This window comes from Lygodium microphyllum, chromosome 20 (assembly GCF_053477565.2).
Source record: "Lygodium microphyllum isolate KBCC chromosome 20, Lygodium_microphyllum_v1.1.10, whole genome shotgun sequence".
NCBI classification, from domain to species: Eukaryota; Viridiplantae; Streptophyta; class Polypodiopsida; order Schizaeales; family Lygodiaceae; genus Lygodium; species Lygodium microphyllum.
This window is the reverse complement of record NC_141154.1, coordinates 21,418,802-21,427,036: the sequence shown is the minus strand read 5'-3', so window position 1 is coordinate 21,427,036 and position 8,235 is coordinate 21,418,802.

Here is an 8,235-nt window from a genome sequence, read left to right as displayed (position 1 = left end):
CCAGGCTAAGGTAGCTTTTGGGGAATCCAAGGGGGGGAAAGGGTTTATTTCCCAGGGAATAAAAACCCCTTCTGTAAGAGTGCAATGGAAAAGGGGGCTTAGAGAGCCCCCTTAGAAGCTTCTAAAAACCAAGAAGCTTTTCGCTGCAGTAGTTGCATGGAGGGAAGAGGATGGGAGCTTGATGATGGCGGCCACAGTCTTCAGCCGGCAGCGAATCTAGACGGTGCTGGCGGTGGCTCAGGCTAGAGGCGGCAATAGCACGGCACACGGTACCTTCTCAGCTCCATCCTCTCATGACAACGGTAGTGTAGAGTACTTCTCACCTCCCTCCTTTCTGTTAGCCTTTCGACTCCCTTCCCCTCAACCCCATAGAGGGGGTTTACATAGGATAAGGGGGGGAGACCTCCCTCCCACATGGTGCCCCGCATGGCTATCCTCCCCTCCACCTCTCTAGTTCCCATTTCAGTCCATCCCCTTCCCTCGCCACGCTTCGGCTGGGGGAAGGTAATAAAAAAATTTGCAATAAATATAACATTATCCTCTTGACCTCCTCCCAAGAGGAGGTTCACATGTAGATATGCGGGTTTCTAAGTCCTTGGTCTCGTTTGGCCAATGGAGAGTCATGATATGTCGTGTACTGTCGGTAACTTCAATGCCGGAATTGTCATTGCATGAGTCTCATGTGGGCTAGGAATATTTTTCAATGGAAATATTACACATTGTAGGGCCAAACTTTGATATTCTGGAAAGATGGTAAGATTCATGCAAGTAAGATGGACTTGCCACTTTAGCCGAACTTTGATATGTTGGAGCTATATATAATTCACCCTATCTAGACTAGGTCTCACCTATATATATGTAGATTTGAGAGTAGATGAGAGATTCGATGGGGATGCACAACAAAAGGTGGTTGAGACATGGATATAGAGGCTCAAGATTTCTTCATTTTCTTCATTTTCATTCTGCTTAACCATCTACTTTTCCAAGTCTCTCACCAAAGAGATAGGCCCTTTGACCTTTAGGAAACTTTACATAGCCTCTCACACACTTACTTAATACAAGCATAGGATAAGGGCGTAGGCTATGCCTTATTCTCAATAAGATTGTGATCAATATGATATAGTGTTTGGGAGTGTATATGGTTGGTGTCTTGTCCTCCTCTCCCATCTCTACATATATTATCTCTCTACATGTCAACATGGTATCAAAGCTATCATGATTGACTAAAACCAATTCCTTGAAGAAGACAATCAGAAAGTATGTCTATATAGTATCTCTTCAATTCTTAATTCATGTTATTTTCATGCTTAAATTTGATATATTGTGTATGCTATGAGCATCTTATGCCTTTCTTGGACACCCTAAAAGTTTATTTTTGGGAAACTCAAAAGTTACGTAAATTTAGGTAAATTGGACTTCAAATAAGAAAACAAACACGATAATAACTTCTCATGCAAACTTCTATGACACAGGTTTCATCATGATTACTCACTCTTGTTTAATTATGTTTTTGTGTTTCTACCATAACTAGCTAGATCATCATCTATTCTTGGCCAAAATGTAAAGTGATAACATCTTGAGCATTGTTCATATTTATTGTCTATGTTGGACTAATTAATTCTCTCACACGTTTGGTCTATTTTGGGTCACTTTATTCTTACCCATGTTTTGTCTATCTTGGGTCTCTTTCTTTTGAAGTATGCTTTTTGAACTAAACATCTTTCCTTACAACATAGCTTCTGCGTACGATTTGTTGTATTGCACTTTGGTCTTGTAATTTCTTATATGGTGTACAAATTCTCTAATCTCATATTATATACATTCTCTCAGCCAACTATGTCAAATTCTATAATCATCAAAGTGTTTCCTTCTAGATAACATTCAATTCCTCACTTTCAAGGACAACGATTCCTTGGGTGGAGTGTAAAAATTATGTAATTCTTAAAGGCGATGACTTGCATGGCATTGATCTTGGTAGTTATAAATATCCACTTCAACAAATTGATCATTATCATGATAATACCCTTGTGACTAAAGGACCTATCTTTGAAGAATGGAAAACTATTCATAATGAGTGGATCAAACGTGACAAAGCACCTCATTAGTATATTCTTTGTGCTCTTCAAGAATCTCTTATGCTTGATGTATGTAATGTTTAAACCTCACAAGCTATATGGGAGTATTTGATAGCAATTTTTGAGAACAAATCTATTACAGAAACACTTTATATTCATAATTATCTCAGTACGTTACAATATGACATCGAAATTTCTATGTGTTGAGTGTTGAAATGACTTGTTTTTTGGTTGATTTTTGTTGTTTTTGAGAGTTGAATGGTTGATTTTATGAGATGATTGATTGGTTTAGAAGTGGTTTGAGAGTTTTTTGGATGATATTGATTGTGTTTTGGAAGTTTATGATGTTTATTGGTGGTTATGTGATGTTCTGATAGGTTCTGATTGGTTCTGTATACCTTCTATTTTGTTCTGTTTTGTTCTGTTTTGGTCTGTTTTGTTCTGATTGTCTTCTGTAAAGAGGGATGGAGTATTGATTGATGAAGATTGAGAACTTGTGAAAGTTTATTGAATGGTTTGTGAGAGTTTGGAATGGTTTGAGAATGAGTTATGTGGTTTTGATGACCTTCTGTAACCTTCTGTAGGTCTTCTGTAGAGCTTCTGTTTCTGTTCTGTTCTGTACTGTAGCTGTTCTGGTACTGTTCTGTGACTGTTCTGTATGCTTCTCTATGTGTTCTGATGGATGAGAGTGTAGCTTGGGAAAGTTTTCTAGCCTTGGAAAGAGGTGAATACAAGTGCAAAAGAGCTAAAAGAAGTGAAAGAAGTAGCTGCTGAAGACTCAAGTGAAGACTAGAGTGAAGTGACAGTAGTGAGCTATGAAAGGACACTGTAGTGGCTCTGGTGACTCTTCATATCAGACATACCTCTTGGGAGGGGTATCCACGACCTAAGAAGGATTATTGAGAGTGATTTTTGAGATATTGTAGTGAGGATATGATGTATTATTGATGGAGAGAGAGAGAGAGTCAGAGATAGCCAATTCTACTCAAACAGAGTGATTGTATATGAGAGATTGAGAGAGAAGACTATGAAGATATTGAAGATGAATACTATGTGATGTATTTCCATTCAAATATGGTGTATTCTTTTTCTTTCTTTGTTCTATTGATGGATTTTATGAAGATATTGAAGAATATGGTTGATTCTATAAAATCCGTGGGAGATCTACATGATGCTGTATGAAGATTGTTGTGCCTGGTGTTCTTTTCTTCATTGTGATCATATGAAACATGATAAACAAGCTTGTTGATGTTACAAGATAGATTTTCTTGCAAGAGAATTCCCTTTTCCTTGGTGTTCCTCTTGGGGCTCCGTGTTTTTGGTGCGCAGTCGGGGAAACTTGCCATCAACAAGCACCAGAAGAGGCTGAAAATGAAGGAAATGGCATTGCCAAGAAGAGAAGAATTCAATGGATGTTTGTAAAGTTCCTTCTTCCACTGAAGAGTTGGAATTTCTCATAATCAAAGCCACTTTCCACAAGAAGTTCATCCCACAATGGCAGAAACACATTACCATCATGATGCATGCTCTATGTGGTGGACAATTTCCTCTTCCTATTGAAGCAGAAGAAACTTGCATCTTGGTGGCAAACTGTTTGGGAATAAACTGAAGAGCAAAAACAGAGAGAATGACCATACATGGAAGATTTTGCATTCATTGAGAAGTTTCCAGACAACATCAAGTGGGAGATTGTGAAGAAGCTTCAGGAGTCTTGGTCTGTAGAGGTTCACAAAGACAAGGAAAAGAGTTGGAATTTGTTCGTGGATGCTCAACAGCAAGATACATGGGATGCTTGGTGTACTGATAATCTTCTGTTTGTTCAATTAGCAACCCACTGGAAGTTGGTAGACAGAGTGTTTTTCACAACCTACACTATTGAAACCATCAGAAGCTGGCATTACTATGATGATGGCACCACCACAATGCTCATACGTATGCATTTTGACACCTTCAGAACCAAATACCTTCCTCTGTGCAGTGGAATGAAAGCAGAATTCAGGGACGTTGAAAAGAAAGAAGTAGAAGAAATGTTGGCAAGAGAGTCCTCCAGAGACTGAAGCCTTCTGTTAACCCTCTGTGGAGCAGTAACAACATAGTGGAGCCACACCCCTGATGAATGACGCAATAAAGAGACAAGCATTAGAATGAGTCCAGAGGTACGTGAGAAGAGAGAAAGCAAAAATTAAGGCTGAGAACGAGCTCGCAGCAGAAGCCGCCTTTGACGCCCTTGCAAAACTCTTTACAGAAGTCCCAATGGCACATCAAGCCCTTCCTCCTCCTGCTGGAGGTCCACTTCCAAGCCAAATCCGTCTTGGAAATATTGATGACAGGCCAGCGAATGTAGTCCCATTGCCAGTTTTTAAGGGAGAGTACAATGAAGACCCCGATCTTCATGTAGCAGAGTGTATGGTAGCATGTGTGGCTAACAATGCCAGAACCCCTGAGCATTGGTTGGCAATATTCCCCGCCACTTTCAAGGGCGCGGCGTTTCAGTGGTATGAGAGACAAGCAACAGGAACTTTTGGCACATGGAACGACCTGAAGTTGGCCTTCCTCACTAAATTCAGGCGTGAAGGTTTTGAAGAGCGAATGCGAGAGGAATTTATGAACCTAAGTCAGTCCTCTGAAGAAAGAGTAGAAGCCTATGTCTCACGAATGGAATCCATCCTAAAGAGATGGACTAACCATAATCTAGATGATGGCATTCAAAAGGGGGTGTTTCTCAGAGGATTACAGCCAGAAGTCCATTAGTTTGTGGAGCTACAAAGACCAGCCACCCTGGAAGCTGCAACAGAAGGTGCAAGACTGTACGATGAAGTGGAAGCTAGATTGGCGATGAATACAGGAAGAGGAGTCCTACCTCCTCTGATTCCAAGAATGATGTATCCACCAAATGCAGTTCCTCGGACTGTTCCCTACCCTTACCAACAGATGCCCCCGGTATTACAGTACAATGCACCAAATCCACAGTGGCCACCATCCATGCCTCAAATGGTGGTTCAACTACAACAACAATGGCCCCAACCAATTTCCTCCATGCCAAATCAGCAGCAACAGTGGAATCCTACCAACTAGAGCCAACAGCCAACGGTTCAAACAGGAGCTCTGAATCAGAACCAGAACAGAGACCCCTCTGTACCATCCCAACCGGTTTATGCAGTGATTACAGAGACTCCTCAAAACCCTACTGCCAGTGCCTCAGGAGGTGAAAGCTTGAAGGACTACTTATCCAACTCAGTTGCAAACATCAAAAAGGAGTTGATGGATGTGATTACAGAGCAGCTACAGACGCTGAAAGTGAATACCGTGAGCATATCCAACGTTGCAGGAGCAGGAAGAGATATGATGCGGTCAAATACTTGGTGTGGTAAGTGTCATCAAGCAGGCCATTTAGCCACTGAATGTACACAAAAACCAATCATTCCTGGAGCCTTCTGTTCCTACTGTTTGCGAAAGAACCATACAGAGGACATTTGCTCTCTGAAGGAGATGCATGATAGGAGAAGGAAGGAAGAAGACGAAAGATTCAACTTGTTGGAATCCAAAATGACAACACAGGATATTGGACCCAAGCCGAGAGAGTTTGGCCCTAATTTCGGACCCAGAAGATTTCCCTTCCAAAGTTACATAGGAAGACAGTTTGGCGGTCGTCAGAGATCAGAAGTGGAGTGTTATAGATGTGGAGAAAAGGGACACATCTCACCAAATCGTCCAAATCCTAGAAGGTCAGTGGATTACAAGCCCTTATGCAGTCGATGCAAAGGAGAAGGCCACACTGCAAAAGATTGTCCAAGCCCAGCCCCAGTGAAAAATAGTGCTACTGATAGTCCGGCCAAGGCTCAAGAGCCTACCTCCAATTTAGTGGAGTTAGAAGTTGCTGCCATCACGCGTGCAAAGAAGAAGGAACCACCTATCCAAAAAGAAAATAACTCTCTAGCCAGAACAGCAAAGTTCAATCTTCCACCAGAGGAACAGAACAGAACAGAGCCTGACAGTGCCGTACAGAGCCCTACAGTGCCACAGAGAGTTACAGAGACAGTTACAGAGACAAGACTAGAGGTCCAGGAGACAGAAGAGAAGAAAGTGCCACAAGTGGTAGAAGACGTTCCCATGATTCCTCTGTTGGAAGAAAGAGGGAAAATGAAAATGGGTGTTGCCCCATTCCCTAACCGGTTAGAGAAGCTAGTGGATCCTATTAAGGAATACGATCTGGTTAGAGATCTAGATACCTTTAAACCAAACCTCACATTCTGACAATTATTGATGTTGTCTCCCAGTTGCCGAAAAAGGTTCAAAAGTATACTGACACGAAGGCGTGGCTTAAGGATTGCTCCCTCAACAACAACAAAGTCCAACAAGGCTCCAGAGCCTGTAAAAGAAGTGGATGTGGCTAATGCTTTCCTAGGTCCGGGTACTCCAGAGACTGGTGTGTGGATAGAAGGCTGCTTCATTACAAATGCACTGATTGATGGAGGCTCATCAGTAAACATTATGACGGATGTGACAATGAAGGATCTAGGCCTACAAGGTGTGCAACCCACCCAATGGCTCATCAGACTGGCGGATCAGAGCTGAATCAATCCTTTGGGCATTCTCCCATATATGAAGACTACAGTGGCTGGAAAAGATTATTGGCTAACCTATCTGGTGGTGAAGCCAAACTCTTATGGTACATCCTATCCTCTGTTACTGGGCAGACCATGGCTTTTTGAAGCCCGAGTAAGGACAGATTGGTTCAAAGGAACTTTGACCTTGGGTAGAGGACCCAATAAAGTGGTGCTGAAACTGTATGGTTCTCAAAAAGGACATGGATCCACCTCCTTGGAATTATCTTATGACTCTCTTAATGAGGCTACAGATGGAACATCAGCAGACGAAGATGCTGTCAAACAGATCCTCCCCAAGAAAACAGTGGCACGTTCCTTAACAGTGGATACTGTAAGCCAACTTCCAAAAGATGCAAAGCCATTATCAATGGGTGAATACTTCCTGCCTGAACCAGGAATGACTTCTGAAATCACTTCTGACAGTGAGATAGAAGCATGGATGTACTGCTCTCCCTGTTACATGGCCATAGCAGAAGCAGAGACAGAGACAGAAGAGGAAATAGAGAATCTGTTCTTCTGTTACAGAGCTCCTACAGAGACAGAGACAGAAGCAGAAGCAGAGACAGAAGCAGAGATAGAGACAGAAGAGGATGGAGATGATATGGACGAAGAAGGTTATGAAAGTGAGCCAGAAGAATCTATCCCACCTGAAGAGGATACATTTGAGGAAGAAATTCCAGAAGCATCAGAAGCAGACGAGCTCATGCTATGGGACAGAATGGTGATGGTACCATTCGGTCTGGTAAATGGATCTTCTCATATGCAAAACCTTTATAAGGAATGGATTAAGAAGAACAAGCCATTTTTCAGCAGTGGTACATGCCGTTCTCACCCATCCTTGCCAAAGAAAGACAATGATGATGCACCGTGCCAACAAGCCCCAGTCCCACAAACCCAACAGAAATCAGAGGGTCCCTCTTATGTGACGTTCCTAGATGTGTCATCTTCAGAAGAGGAGTCTTCAAGCCAAGAGGTAATTAGTTTTGAAACCAAACCCGAAACGGCTCTAATCCCATTACAACATCTTAAGGAGCAACCTAAGTCTCCACCAAAAGAAGAAGTTGGTTCTAGTGGGACATCAGAAGAGGACACCACTCCCTTGAAGGAGTCGGATCTATATCCAGAAGCAGTCCGTGGGACCTTCATCCGTGAAGTAGAAGGTGAAAGACAGTTAACCTTTGTGGATGCAGAAGGCACTGAACGCCACTTGAAGGTGGGTAGCAGCCTCCCACAAGAGGAATTGTCAACCTTGTATAACTTGTTGAAAGAAAATTTGGACGTGTTTGCGTGGTCTTACAAAGACCTAAAGGGGATTGATCCCACAATATGTCAACATCTTATTGACTTGGAGCCTGATGCCAAGCCAGTACGGCAACGACAGAGGCGAATGAACCCGAATTATTCCACATTGGTGAAAGCGGAGCTGCTGAAGCTTCTGGAAGCCGAGTTCATCTATCTAGTGGCAAATAGTGAATGGGTTTCACCCATCGTGGTTGTACCCAAGAAGAATGGCAAATTGCGAATTTGTGTGGACTTCCGAAAGCTTAATTCCA